Genomic DNA, 15,514 nt, shown 5'->3' with positions numbered 1-15,514 from the left:
AAGAATGCACATCTCTGCACAATATAAATGGTTTTGGGAAGGAGAGGAATAAAGAGAAAAATAGAACAATCATAGGCATGCAGAATGGCTATAAGGTGCACTAATTGATTCACCATTTTGATGAGCTTATTAAGATAACAATTGCTACCTTTCGGGTGCATGCTCTCCCCCCAAAGTTCCCCTCAGCCACGTTTTGGGGAAACTCGTGGATTACAATTTCTTTTGATGTCTAGATTATTTCTATCAAAGTGCACATGCATGTACCATTTTGATTTATTATGGTTAGGAACATTGTACATAATAATTGTGCAAAGATTATGTTATTTTGATACCTTAGATATTGGACAAACATTACTTTTTGTAAAAGAAAAGAACAATTTTGAAAAAGCACTCTATTAATAGCTCCACGGCCTATTTTTTATAATATGATTAAAATACCCCATATGGGAGAATAAGCCACACACACCATAAGGGGAGGGAGACTACACCCAATCTTGTGTATTTAATCAATATCTTATGTGTTTGTTTATGCTTGGTGCAAGGTTTGTTGTCTTGTTCATAGTATTTGATTTCTTCTATTTATTTGGTTATATGGGCAAGCCAGATACCCGTGTACAAGATCCTTTGACAATGGTATCAGAGCATAGTTATATTTAAGGGAGAATTTGAGCATGGGGAGTTGTGAAGAAAAACCATAAACTCAATTTTTAGTGGAAGGACAAAAGGTTTTAAGCAATTTGTGAAGTTTCAACAAATTCAAATTTTCTTGCATAGGAAGAGGCAAACACTTGTAGGGCCTATAAAAAGAGATTTACATCAATCTCAAGGCTGGGAGAAATCTTTTATCGATTAGATAGAAGAACCTCTAGTGGTTTTTACCCAAAGGCTAAAGGAAGGTGGATTTGCTTGACCCTAAGATTCACCCTCTTTCTCCAAAAGTGGTTTTTCCCAATCCTTAATCTCATCAAGATTAGACACCATGGATGTGTTGAAGGCCAGAATTCCATTCTTAAAAGGAGGTGCAACATGAAATTTCTCTCAATCGTCCATGGATGCGATCGGTGATTCATCTTCCCCACAATCCTACATGCTGCGGTTTTTGCTTCATGGTTTGGCTTTAAAGATTTAAAGGCTTAAAGGCTTACTATTAAGCCTTGAGGCTTACAAAGGCTATTAAAAACTTACTCAAAGGCTCGTAAGTCATCAACAAAAAGCCTTAAAACAAATTCAACTTTTCTTTAAAATTTTACACGAAGAAGGGCCTAAAAAAATTGAGAGAAAATTAGTTATTTCTAAAATTTTCAAAAAAGGGGGGCAACAATCACATTGCTTAAAAAAACAACATCAAATCAAGGGAATTTTAAAAAAATCAATTTCATAGGCGGGTCCATTTATAAATTTCAACAAGTTGCCAAGATGTCCACAATAAAATCCAAAAATTCTTGAGTTTGAGTGAATTTCATGTGCCACTTGGATAGTCGGGTCATTTATCTTCCATAAACTATGAGATAGATAAGGAATTTTTATTGCTTATTTTATTACTATTTTCACATTTGCAACATCTTTTCTCCCTTTGCTTATTTAAAATCTTATCAAGGCAGATCACCCACAATTGCCCACTATCCAACAAGAGCAACTGGATTCACTTCAAGCTTAATTATTAAGTGAGAGGAGACTTAGGGAAGATTTGGAAAGACAAGTTTCATGCAAAAGCCAAAGATGATCTTCTTTGGGATTTGATTCTTCAGACTATGAGAGGATTGTATTCAGTGCGAGTTACCATTAAAGCTCAAGAGTTTAAAAAGGAGAGTAAGTTTAGCAACAACAAGGAGGTGTTTACTTTCCAAGATTATAAAGGCAAAAAGGATGCATGTGTAGTACATGCACGTGTAGTACTTGCATGGTTGAGCCAACTTGACGATTAATTTTATGGGGAGAAATTCGAAGAGAAGGAATAAAGTTAAATGTGCTATTAACAATTTGATTAGAAGTGTAGTAGCCCTATGGTGGAATGCCACTAGACAAAGCATGCATAAATTAAAGCCTTGGAGAGATTTTTAGAGATTGACCAAGAAATATCTTCTACGACCATCTTATATAAGCAAACCTAGGCAGCGGTGGGATATTTTTAGGTGAGGATAAGAGAAGGAGAATATATATGCTTATGTATACAAGTTTTGGCAAACCTTATTACAACTTTAAGCTTTAAAGAAAGTCTGAGAAAAATAGCAAAGAAGAAAGTTTTTAGCGAGTTTGAAGCTAACCATTAGCATCGAAATGAATATGTTTCGCTCTCATTCTCTTAGCACTACCATATTGTTAGCTATTATTTGTGAGAAGAAAAGTGGTATTCCCAAGGAGTTTAAAGTACTAGTTCATCTACATCAAGAAACCCTAGATATCAACCCTTATCTAGACCATTTGAAAGACCCAAATTTGGTAGTGGTAGCACCAACCAATCACAGCAAGTGAACGACAATAAGCCAGGTACATCTACAAAAGAAAATAAATCAAATACATCTACAAAGACTAACAAACTTCATTTGGTGAAGTGTTATGGGTGTAACAAAGAGGTTCACTATGCACATGAGTGTCCAAAGAAGAATAAAAATCGAGAGATGGTGACCAAAAATCGAGTGGGGCGATTGTGCACATGATTGAACACAAAGATGACAATAGTGATGCCAAGTAAGATGGTAATTTTTAAAGTGAACAAACCGACTTTGAAAATAAAAGAAAAGGAAGTTCAAGACTCAAGTTTATTCTCACTTGAAAGTAAAAGGAAAAGAAGTTATTGTTCTACATGATGATGGGAGTACACATTTTATATCTGAAAGAGTTGTGAGAATGTTTGGTCTTAAATCCACCACACCACAGTTTAAGGTCAAAAATACACTCACGAGCACGAAGTACAATTGCACAAAAGAGGTTAAAGACCTAGGTATTAGTATTGAATCCTATGAGGACCACTAGGATTTCCTTGTAGCACCTTTACAGCAAGGATTAGATGTGATCTTAGGTATGCCTTAGCATCATCAATATAATCCAAAAATAGATTATGATACTCATGAGATCTGGATACAAAAAGATGTCAAGTCCATTTGTCTTAAAAGCCAAAAGGAAAGAGAATTGTTTCCTTTCCATAAGCATATGCAAGAAAAGAAAGCTTGAGAAAGCAACAAAGGACCTATTTGGTGCTAAGTTAATATAGTCATTAGTTCAAAGATATTACCAACTAACCTTCTCACCATTTCCCAATCGAATGAGGATGGGCCTGGGACCTATTCAAGAAAAAGTTGGAAAAAGGACCCACAGCTGGCAGCTCAATTTTCCCTATATACCTCCACCTCAACCATCCCTACTTCATGAATAATGGATGCTTTGCATAATGTGCAAGTTCATTCAAGACTATGATGAAGTGCTTAACCCCGACATGGTCATTACTATTCAATTTTTTTTGGCTCATCATAGTCCTCTTGGTGGATTTTCTGAAATGGCATGCATTTGATGAAGGTCTCCAGGGCATGGCCTTCAAGGAGGCTCGACTCAGCCTAATACTTGGCTACTACAAGTACAGTGGATGTAAGGCTGGCGAATGCTCACATTTGAAGATATATTCAAAATAGCCTTCTAGACATCCTACAAGGCCTTTCACCAAACCACCTAGTACATGAAGTCCCCTAGAACTTCTACTAAAGCTTCAGTGCGGCTTCTACCACTACCTCCCCTTAAGCTTCATTGCCAATTCTGAGGATGGAATTGTGGTGATTAGGGAGGGGATATGTTAATCACATTGGCTAACATCTGAACACCTTCGCGCCATATTTTTTATATCGCATAATACACTTCATGTAAAAATGATTATGGAGAATTTGTGACCTTATGACTTGTGCAATGCAAGAAGATAGTCAAAATTGAGCTTACGACTTGTGTTATGCTCATAGCGTATAATTAGACAAAGAAATTAGCCTAAATTAGCTTATTTTTTCCCGAACGTTACCATTGGATAGTTAGGCATTGTATATATGTCTTGTATATAAGACAATTTGACTAATGAGAAAACACATAATCCCATCGTCACAATCGAGTTTCAGTTTTCTTGCTCTTAACCCAATTGCAAACCTCCTTTGTAAGTGACGAAAAAGGAGGTAAGGTTAAGGGCCCTACAGCCCCACAAGAGAGGATTACTCTACCAAGAGTGGCTAGAGGTGCAAAACTGCTAAGACCCATGCATTCTTCCTCTCCTTCTCCCTATCTTGCAAGGCTCAAGTGTTCTTAAATTGGTGAACATTTAGAAATTCATGGCCCATGGGATTGGGCTATGTTGTTTCCAATGGTACTTGTCCTATGTTGCTGGCATATTAGCTTTAAGGCTATAGGCTTGCTGTGGACTATGAGGACACATTATGGGATTGATCTTGTGGGCCCCTTTAATTTGAGGTACTTTCTGACATTGGCTCTTTACGCTTCCCCATGTTTCCTATTGCTCATCAAAATGAGAAGAACTGGAACTTGGTTTTGTGGTAAAGGCGCTTCTATAATGAGCTCATGTGGAGAGTGGGACTCTTTCTTGCAATGTGTGCACTTGTTATAAGATGTATTGGAGAACACTCGTCCCTAATGGTATAATAGAAGAAGAGACATGTCCCAATTGTCATAACCTACAGTTGTTGGGTTGCTACTTTGTCATGGTTAGCTTGGGATAAACCTAGCTCAGGATCTATAGTGGAAATATTTTGTCATCCAAGATGGTTTGACTGCCTCCTGATGGAGCAAACCTTGAGGTTCTTGTTCTCGCTCTCCAACTCTGTTTTTATTAGAGCTTCACCCAAAAATAGGTTGGTTTAGTGCTCTTTTCATTAATTTTATGGCACCATTTACAAAGTCACTTGGTGAATCTGGAACATAGAGGACAGTTGGCGACTCCTATTTCCAGGTGTTCTATTGTTCCTCCGTGCATGTTTGTGTTTCACGACTCATTTCTTTTTAAAGCTCCTCTCTCAAGGTAGATCTCAAAGAGTTTTGCCTTCTTAACAAAAGGAAGCACTTTGTTGAGTGTTGCTGGGACCGAAGGCTAAAGGGTTTGAGGAAGGGTGGTAGTCACGTCTAGTTGACAAGTCTATTGACTTGTGTCTCTAGGCTCACGGTTCAAATCTCTAGGCTTCATGTGTACTAACTCACGTGTTTGCCTCGCATCTTTTTTCATGGGACAATGGACTCACATATCCCAAACTGAGAGGTTGTTTGGCCTAGTTTTGGGAGTTTTTGGAGGTTTTTTGGACTTGATAAGGAGTGACTAAGGCTTCTAATGATGGCTATACAAGTGTTTAACTAATTTTTATTGTTCTTTATTGTATTTACATGCTTCTAAGCTACTAGTTCAAATAATGGATGAAAAATAAGTGAAAAGATATGAAATGCATGAACAAAAATCACCTATCCCACTTTAATGCACACCTAATGGAGCTTAATGTGCATGTTTTTGGAGTGGATTTCACTCATAATCATAATTAATAAGCTATTCCTTGGCTCAATGCAATGAAATCTAAGCCTTATGGGCTCCAAAGTCATGCAAATTACCAATGAGCTAGGGTTTTTCCCTTCCAATAGATGAAACCATAATGCCTTACTGTAACAAGCCTCAAAACAAAAACAAAATCAAAATCAACAAATTAGACACATCCAGGACTGCGAAATTGTATGTCTTTCAAAGCGTGACCTCGTAATCAATACTAGAGAATAGGTGATCCCGATAACTTGGAATGGACGGATGAACAGAGCTAGGCCCCGTCGGTAGTGCCAAATATATTTAAGTCAAGATCTTACCTTAGCCTTGCCGAAGCATGTATCATTAGTTCTTGCCTCGAGCCGCAAGCTACAACTTCCCTACATGGGTGCACTAGCTCATTTGTCATGTCCTCACTCTATTGTCACACTAGAATGCTCCTTGTTATTGTTGATGGGGTGAAGGAAGAGCTCTCTATACCTAGATGGAGGCAATAAGAGACGGTCTTTTGTGATGGTTCTCTCTCACAAAAGATGGAGGATCAAGGGGAAGCTAATGCAAGCAGAAACCCTACAACCAATCTTATCTTGAAAGCATCCATTAAACATGCAAGATTCAACTGACTAGTTTTCAAGTTGGTGAAACTTAAAAATGGTTCGACCTCTATTACTAGTCTTAAGAAAGTATATACATAAAGTCCTTGGACTTTCCCTATTAACCACAAGGTAAGGCCTCTTTATATGTTCCAACACTGTCTTACAAAATGATAAGTGCCTGCATGAGTGGGTAAGATGGCAAAGGGATTTATGGTAGGTGGGGTGGGTCAAACCAGGTTAACCTGCGATATGGCCTAACAACACCCCTCTAAATCATCATAATCACTTTTCGTATGTATGAAATTTTCTTTGAGACAAAACCCATCTCTAAGATTTCTAGGATAATGATGATAACTTAGTTGAAGTAATAAGTGCTAAGGGGCCTCCCTTTACGTGTAATTCCTATAACCTAGCCACTATTACCAAGTCTCTTTCTAAACTTTGAGTAGAAAATCAATTTTTATAACATCATAAAAATATCATGGATGTCAAAGTCTTGCTTATTCGTCTTTAACAAGTTTTACCTTCTTTTTCTAAGTTAAGAAGGCTGAGGATATTCAAATCTACCCAATGGCTCTTTGCTTATTTGTCTTTGATGAGTTTTACATTCTTTCTAAGTTGAGAAGGCTAAGGATATTCAAATTTACATAATGGCTATTGCTTGTTTGCACTATCATCCTTCTTACTTCTCTCCATTATTTTGCTTGCTAGAGTTGTTATTGAGCTGAAAATTACTTGAAAAAGTTTCAAGAAAATGTTACAAATAACCCAAAAAATTTATCAATGTAATATTTTCAAGGTAAAATACAACAAAATAAAGTATAATTATAAATAATACTAATGATTTTTTATATAAAGTTTTAAGTTTCTTATCTAAAAAACATCATAAAAATATCAAATACCTCATATCTACTTTACATGGTACTAGTATGGCTAGCTTTATGAAATGAACATGCTCAAGTGCATTCAAAATGAATATGAGGAAGTCTTCTACACACAAAGGAGATGGATGCACAATATCCCCTTTTTTGAATGCTCAAGTGCATTCAAAAAGAATAGGAGGAAATCATCTACACACAAAATAGATACTAATGCATGTAGAATGGATACAGAGTATCCACTTTTAGTTCCATGTACACACAATATAACTATTCTATATTTTTTTGCATGTATGCTATCTAATATTAGGTCTCCATGTTCATAAAATGAATATTGTGCATATAAGATGTGCATACATGTGCATACAAGATGGATACATGGTGTCCAATTTTGGTATCATGTACATACAAATATGCATACAAGATGGATACTATATACCGAAGATGGACACTAGGTATCCACTTTTGTTATGAAATACATATATATAGGATACCCTGTATATAAGATGGATACTGTATGTCATGTACAAAATGACTAGTGTGCATACAAAATGGACACATGGCATCCACATTTAGTGCTTTGTTTCATTGATCATTTAGGTAAACAAAAGCTTGTCAAGGCAACAACTCTTGATAATACCACCATGTTTTATTTTAATCGAAATTGGAGTTTCATAACTCCAAATTTTACATTCAAGTAGTTAAAAGGCATGTGCACAATTTGTACTTTTGGAAATATTAAAGCTGTCTCATGAATTAGGTAGTGTAGCCCTAGTTATGGAGTTCAAATAAGCCTAAACTTTGGGAGTAAAAATTGACTTGCTTTTTTTTATAAACAAAAACTTTGTAAAGTTGAAATCCTTGTGTGTTTTCAACAAAAAATGTACATCTAGTATCTATTTTGGATTTAAAACATGTTTTTTACATGAATGAAACTTAAAAGCATAAAGACAATTCTCGTGTAATAAGCTAATAATAATACATTGTTAGAAAAACATTCGCTCAATGCTCCACTCTCATGTTGTTTCTACGGGGATGACATATGTGCTCTATTTTGTAAGGCCCCCTTTATGAGGAGTAACCATTAGAAGTTCCTAGTTTAGATATTGTGGATAATGGCCAAGTGTGGGCACATGGTTAGGAGACAGCTTATGTAGACTGGCACTCTACCAAAAGTAGAATACATGCTTGTACAAGCCAAGTGACTGCATTACTGAGTGTTGGACAACAAACCGAGGACACATTATTCTCAGGTTGCGGAGTTCAGTTGAGAGTCGAGACGATCTCAGATGGTTGTGGGAGTTGTACAGGGTTCCTATGGGATTATGTTGTATAATATAGTCCCAGTGTAATGATGTGGTCGACCAAGTCTTGGTAGGTTAGCTGATGACGATGTGGCTGACCTACATCCATGCTGAGATAAGTCCATGCCGACCCTATGTACTATATATAGACAAGTTTGATCATCGAGTTCATTGTGTTCAAGCACTCTTGTAAGAGCAAGACATCCTCCGTCTAGAGTTTGTCTAGATCATCATCAAAGCTCCTTACCCGCAAACAGATGGGTGGTTGGACGCCATTAGTTTGTAATTAAGTTTACAAACAGTAATATTGGTTACTCTCCTCCTCTTCTTTCTGCAATTCAGTGCTTTGTATTGTGCTGATACAACTTCTGTTATTGTGTATTCTTACATGGTATCAAACTATGGGCTCTAAAAAAACCTTGTTTTACTAGTTTTCTATTTGAAGGCAGATTTGGAGAGATGCCCAACTTGCAAATAACACAGCCGCTCATGCCCACCCTCCATCTTTTGGTGATGGGAAGTTGGATGGGAAAAACTACACTCTCTGGAAGTTCAAGATTAGGTCTCTTCTTGATTCATATGAGTTGTGAAACTACAATAGGGATTAATGCAAAGTCGGGTCCTACTCTAGGTCGAGTAGATCGACTACATACCATATTGCCAGATCTTGCTCTTGCTTTGGTGTGGAGGCAAAGAAATGCTGATATGCTATGTCATCATCAGCAATGACATTGATTCTGATGATCTTGATTCTATGATGACCTAACTTCAGTATACTACCACAACTTCTAAAGCATGGCAAGTTCTAAAGAACCAATATGAGACAAGAAATTAGATAAAGAATCAAAACCTTGAGAATGTGAGAGAAAGGCATTCTAATGGAGAAGTAGCAGAGCAGTTCATATTGCAAATAAAGAATATGCAAGATCAAATGGTGGCGGTGGGGATCGCTAACACTAGTGATTAATTGGCACGAAGATGTGTCAAAGTTTTGTCTCCAAAGTATTACAGTTTGGTGACTTTACTGAACATGCACGTGCATAACCCGCCCCTTACTTTTGAGCAGATCAACACAATGCTGGTGAAGGAAGAAACGTATTCAAAGAAGCCAGAGATGTTTACGTTGTTGCATTCTCCACAAATGCAAAGAAAGGCAAGGGGAAGGGCTCTGGTAACCCCAATGCTTCTACTATGAGAGACAAGCTGGTCATGTGATCAAATCATGTGGACTAAAGGAAGAAGATGAGAAGAATGGCACTTTGAAGCCTTGGAAGGAGTTTGGGAAGAGTGTTCGGTTCATGTTGTTACCTTAGCATCATCTTCCACTTCCTCAACAGAAACAAAACCAAATTTCACCACAGCTATTGTATTTACCACTACTATTGCTGCTACCACTACTTTTTCTATTGCTAAACTGAACAAAGATTGGTGGTGGCACTGTTGTGGTAATACGATAATAGACTTAGGCACCAAACCAACCACTTGTAAGGGCAACATTGCAAAGCTATAAAGGGGAGATAAAGGGAAATAGATGTAACCACGGACAACATTATAGCAAAGACAGATGAACCTATCCTAGCAAGGAAGTCTCAAAGGAATTCATGTCCTTTTCTTGTTGATGGATTTGTTTTGATTACTTCCAAAGCTTTAAAGCTTCTCCCTTAATGTACCAAGGCTTAGATTGCCATGGCTTAGTTATATTTGTCATGTGATTATTGTGGATGCAATGATGCTATTATTGTAGTGTTGAGCTCGATTGACTCATTGCATGATGAGTTTCTTGTGAGTATTCAAAGATGGCAATGATTGTTGTGAAGCTCTTGTGATGCTATTGCAAGCTCATCCATCTCTATAGTCCGTCAAATTGGCTCTGACACGTGTTGGATTTGCTGTGTGCAAAATACAATAATCATCCATCTCAAAAGAACTTCATAGAAAGGGAACCTCTTCATCCTCAACCAAGTAAAAGGGGTATTGGTCTCATGTGCTCTCTCAACGACCACACTAACTGGTGACGAGGGAAGTAGCCCAAGGATGTGCATTTTTCTAACGTGCATAACATAGGCTTTGGCTCTTATAGAGTAGCCACTTGTGAGCTCAAAAGGATCACATATTAGAGATTGTGGCATAGACTTCCCTTCCTTATGGAAGCAGGACATGCACACTCCGACTGGCTTTCCCACACTACTTTCCAACAATCCAATATCAGACAGTCTACCTCAAGAGAAGTGCATTCAACACAACTCTCAAGTTAAGAATAGCCACAACTGGATGGCAGCCGCTCACGCAACCATCTGTGCAACTCGTGCAATCCGCCATTAATGGCAATCAACATGTGGAGCTTCCTTATCCTCCACGTCATGTCTAAAAAGGCTGCTCCCTTCATGCAATTCAGAAAAGGACCTTACGCCATCAAAAGGAAGCCATTCAGTCCATTTTGCTTCTAGTGGTCGACTACAGATGGCTTGTGATGTTGTGAATGTGAACATGGTAGTAGCCAATGTTTTCACATGCATTTTGTTTCTTTACTCTATAGCCTATTGTTGTGTGCATTTAGTTTATAATGTCGCCTACTACCGCATACATTTTGTTGTCATGTCTCAATGAAAATGGATCACTTGTGGAGTTTTGTATTGTAATGTTACCTGCTGATTCCATGAGTAATGCCTTGCAAATTTTATAGCGCACAACTATATTTCTTGGAATAATATGAAAGTAACTCCTTTTTTTTTCGTTGCTCGATTGCTCGGAGGTTTTCGCTTGATTTTATTGGTAACCCTCCAAAAGGACTAGTATGGGTTGAAACAAGCCCCTCGGGCATGGTACCAACGCGACGACAGATAGATGCTTTCTTTGTAAGTATTAGTCTTTTTAAAAAGCCTGTTGGATGCAAATTTGCATATTCTCTCTAAGCAAGAAAGGTGCATGATCATTGTCCTTTATGTGAAAAACCTCATCATGACGAGAAACCATGAAAAGATTTGGTAAACATAGGACATCTTGAGTTGTATTCTTACATATATTACATCCAGTCTTATTATTTCTGTAAACTTTATAGTAAATACATATAACCTTGCTTTCAAGTGTTGAAAATTTTACTCTATACATTATATCCTATTTTATTATTTCTTAAAACTTTATATATAGACTTGATTTCAAGTGTTGAAAAATTACTTCATATATAATTTAATTACATAATATTATAATTTTTAAAAAGTTCAAACATGTTAATATTTAAACTGAATAATCAACATCCATTTCTATTCTTACACTCAAAATTGATACTTGGCATCCATGTTTGAAATGGATATTTGTTATCTCATCTAATATTTCATAAATTAAATTAAATTTTATAAACTCAAAAATAAATTTTAATTATATTATATTTAAAATAAATATCTTTTACCTAAATAAAATTAAGATATTTTAAATTTAACATTTTTTCAAAAGTGGTTTTAACCCATCATCTAAGGACTCTCAAACTCCTTCCTTACCATTGCACTAATACATAATGGCATCTAGTGTGTGTGAGGAGTGTAATATATATATATATATATATATATATATATATATATATATATATATAAAGCATGGTCAATCAAGGCACACAAGGAGAGGAGAGAAAAAAGAAATCCTAGATTTCTAAAAAATACGAGGAAAAAAACCCTTCGATTGTCCCTTTGTATTCCGGCTTCCATTCTTGATTTAACCCTTTGTATTCCGCCTTCCATTCATGTGTTTTGATTCATAATGTCTTTTACACACCGCAACAACGAGTGGGTTGAGTACTAAGAAAAGCCATATTTTGAGACACTTTTATTTTTCTTGTTTCAATAAATTTTAAGACTTGTCATTTATTTGCTTTTTATTCCTCGTCAAATTTTGACAAAAGTTAATTTATCACTTTGAATATTTTTCAGTAGGTTTAAGTTTTTTTATATATAAATGAAATTAATGGTGTGAACCCATGTGAGGCTATATCGACTTTCAAATATAAGAAAAGTAAAGTTTTACTTGAAAAGTATAGAAAGAACAATACACAAAGGTATACCATATCTGTCAAACCTCTATTACACATGCATGTTTTCATTCTCCTTGTCTTCATGATTAGAATATACCAAAAAAGAAAAAGGGGAAAAAAAAAACGAAAGCATATACAAAGAAATATCAAAACAAGCCTACTTAAAGGCAAAGTTTCCAATTCCAATAAAAGAGTAAAAATACTTAGCACTAGCTTTCAAGAATATTATAAGAGAATATGATAATCAAAACTCAAATATATTAAAAGTATAGTTTTACACATGCATACAAACAACAAGCGTTTTTCTTGATAACATAATTATTTAAGTTTTTATTTTTTTATCTTAACTCCCCTTATTCTATTGTAAAAACCTTAGCAATTATCTATCTTCTCCTCCCTTGTATAGTCTTCACCTTATTGTAAATATCTTGTTATTTCTCCAAATCCTGTAGTGAGGAAATGACTACATGCCAGGGGGCCCATATTTTTTCACATTTAATTGCAGAGTGGGTCAACAAAACGCCACATAAAGGTGTTCTAATGACCGTCTTGAGGATGGAAAAGTGAAGGGTTGAGTAGAATTGCCTTTCCATAGAAGTCAACCATGGAATGGCTAGGCTTAGTGTGTTTACACATTTGTCATAGAGCCATCAAGGCCAATCTCAAAACACCCAAAAAAAACCATTATCATGCAATCAATTGTGTAAAGAATAAGAATGCATTGATATCATGTTCAACAAATGCAAGTGTGAATGCATGATGCCTGCTCTTAAAAACCTAACCCACCAATATTTATTACAAACTTCTCCACCACCACCATAAACCCATGTATATGAACACCCCCCCCCCCCAACACACACACACACACACACAACACAACACAACAAATAACTATGTATACAATATGCCAAAAGATGGCAGTCTACTTAATTTAGGAACAAATAAAGGTTGTGAATCCACAGAGAAAGCACGTGTCGTGTTACAACAACAGCAGCAGCGGCCCTGGACATAGCATGGTGAATGAAGAATCATCTTCACTTAATTATTTCATAGCAATAATTTATCATTAAAAAGCACATTAATAGCTTACGGCCTTAGGCACTGCTGCTAACCTCATTCTGCTAAAACTCCTGAGTCAGCAATAGTGACCTTTTTCCTAGTTTTTCCCTCCGTGGTGCCCAAGTCACTGAGAGCATCCAGAACTTCTTTCCCTGCACACAGGCAGGTCGAGTATATTATTCGCAAAGTTTCAAATAGAATGAGCAACACACACTCCCAGAATACCCAACCTAATCACAAACGGTAGTTGTCGGCCAATAGCAGCAGTCCACCACCTAAATAATCATCATGATTAATGCGCCCTTTCACACGTGTAGCTGCCTGGATGTCAGCTGACTGCTGTCCAGCCCTCTCTGGTGCCTTGTTGAGCATTTCTAGGTCCTACATCTGCTGCCAAACCGTGCTTAGCTTGGTGTCTCAGCCATGTCCATGTGGCCTGCACATGACATCCGCTCCTGCTAAACTTGATGACGGGCTTCAAACTTCTGACCTTGGATGACTGTCATCATCCCTTTGTCTCCTCATGGACTCTCACTGTCATCCTTCCTTCCTGGCAACCTTCTCACTCAATAACCTTGCCATGTCTCTGTCTCCACTCCAGATCTGTGCATCTATTCCAGTTTGTCCCCTTGCCTTATGCCCTGTCCCTAAACACTGCAATGGTCTCCTTCCTGAGGTCAGTCATGGCATCCTTGCTCCACCCCCTTGGAACCGTTTTCTCATAAGCCTTCCTTGGTATGCCCCAAATGGCATACAGACCCTCAGGTTTGCCATTCCCTTGGGTTTTGCTGACACCGACCAGCCCCATGGGATTTCTACCCTCGCTGTGTTACTCTCCTTGGGACACTTCCAGCACTTAGCCTTGCTTAGCCTGATTCTAATACAATGGTCACCACACCACCTTAAGATCAAGACACTGGCAATGGTTTCATCCATGCGCGATGCAATAAGGGTGGGTGGGACATGGGCAGCAACAGTGTCTTAGAATCAACCTGAAGCTTTGATACCAATGCCACATGCAGAAGCTCTAGGAGTCTTCTTTCAGCCCTACGTAGAAGAGAAAGCTGTATTTTCAGTATATTACATAATACATAAAATTGTATAAGATCAGCGGCCTTTGGCCTTTCAAAAGGTGACTATAGACCTACTCTAGACCTCAAGGGTCCTAACCATGACCTGACGCCCAAGTGGGAGTGAGATAAATAACACAAAACCCTGCTCAACCTTATATGGCCTCCAAACATGCTCGTCAGCCTACCATAGGGCTGTCGGCCAGTAGCAACCTGGATGCCTGCTGACTGCTGTCCAGCCCTCTCTAGTGCCTTGCTGAGAAATTCTAGTAGGGGAGAGTCATGAGCACGACTCTCCTAGGAGTTCCAAAGTTCAAACCAAGCAACTGGCTGGTCAATCTTTTTGGAAAGCCACAGCAAGATACAGGGTTCGGGTTTCAACATACAGCCACACAGAGATGGGGATGGACATAGCACACAAAAATATTGAGAGTGAGAATCAGTGGAGATAATAGAGCCAACCTTCCACACATATCCATCCATAATAATAATATGAAACTACAAAGAATTAGATATTGTCCTTCCACGCTGGATATCCAATGGGAAAAACCACATGGGAGAAAGTGCCCTTGGTTAGGCCTTATTCACACGTAGCACTACCATAAGCGTACATTTGCCTTCAACCTCGCCCCCCCGCCCCCCCCCCCTCGCCCCTCCCCAGTGTAAGTGTGAACCTGTACAAGGTAGAAGATCACTCTCTGTCTGAGAGGAAGCCTAAAGCTTTTCGAAAAGCTTCAAACTTCTCTAGGCAAAGCCTTTGTAAATAGATCTACAACATTATCTTGTGTAGGGCAAGAAGACAAACTGATTTCCCTTGCATGTAATCTCTATGACATAATGATAATGGATCTCAATGTGCTTTGAAATATGGGATTTCGTGCCACGGCCAAAGCATGTCAGAGTTATTTATTGCATCTCACTAGGTTTTCTTTATTTTCCAGCCAACTTTGTAGCATGCGCTAATGTGAAACAACGAAGCCTTTCTTTAAACCTGAGTTTAGTGAGTCTTTAGCAATCCTTTAAACAACATACATGAATCAGAAAGAGATGTAGTAGAGACGACACCAGATGGGGTCCCGA

The sequence above is a fragment of the Cibotium barometz genome, chromosome 44 (genome assembly GCF_041138505.1).
Source record: "Cibotium barometz isolate CiBa-2024 chromosome 44, ASM4113850v1, whole genome shotgun sequence".
Taxonomy (NCBI): domain Eukaryota; kingdom Viridiplantae; phylum Streptophyta; class Polypodiopsida; order Cyatheales; family Cibotiaceae; genus Cibotium; species Cibotium barometz.
This window is presented reverse-complemented; position numbering follows the sequence as displayed.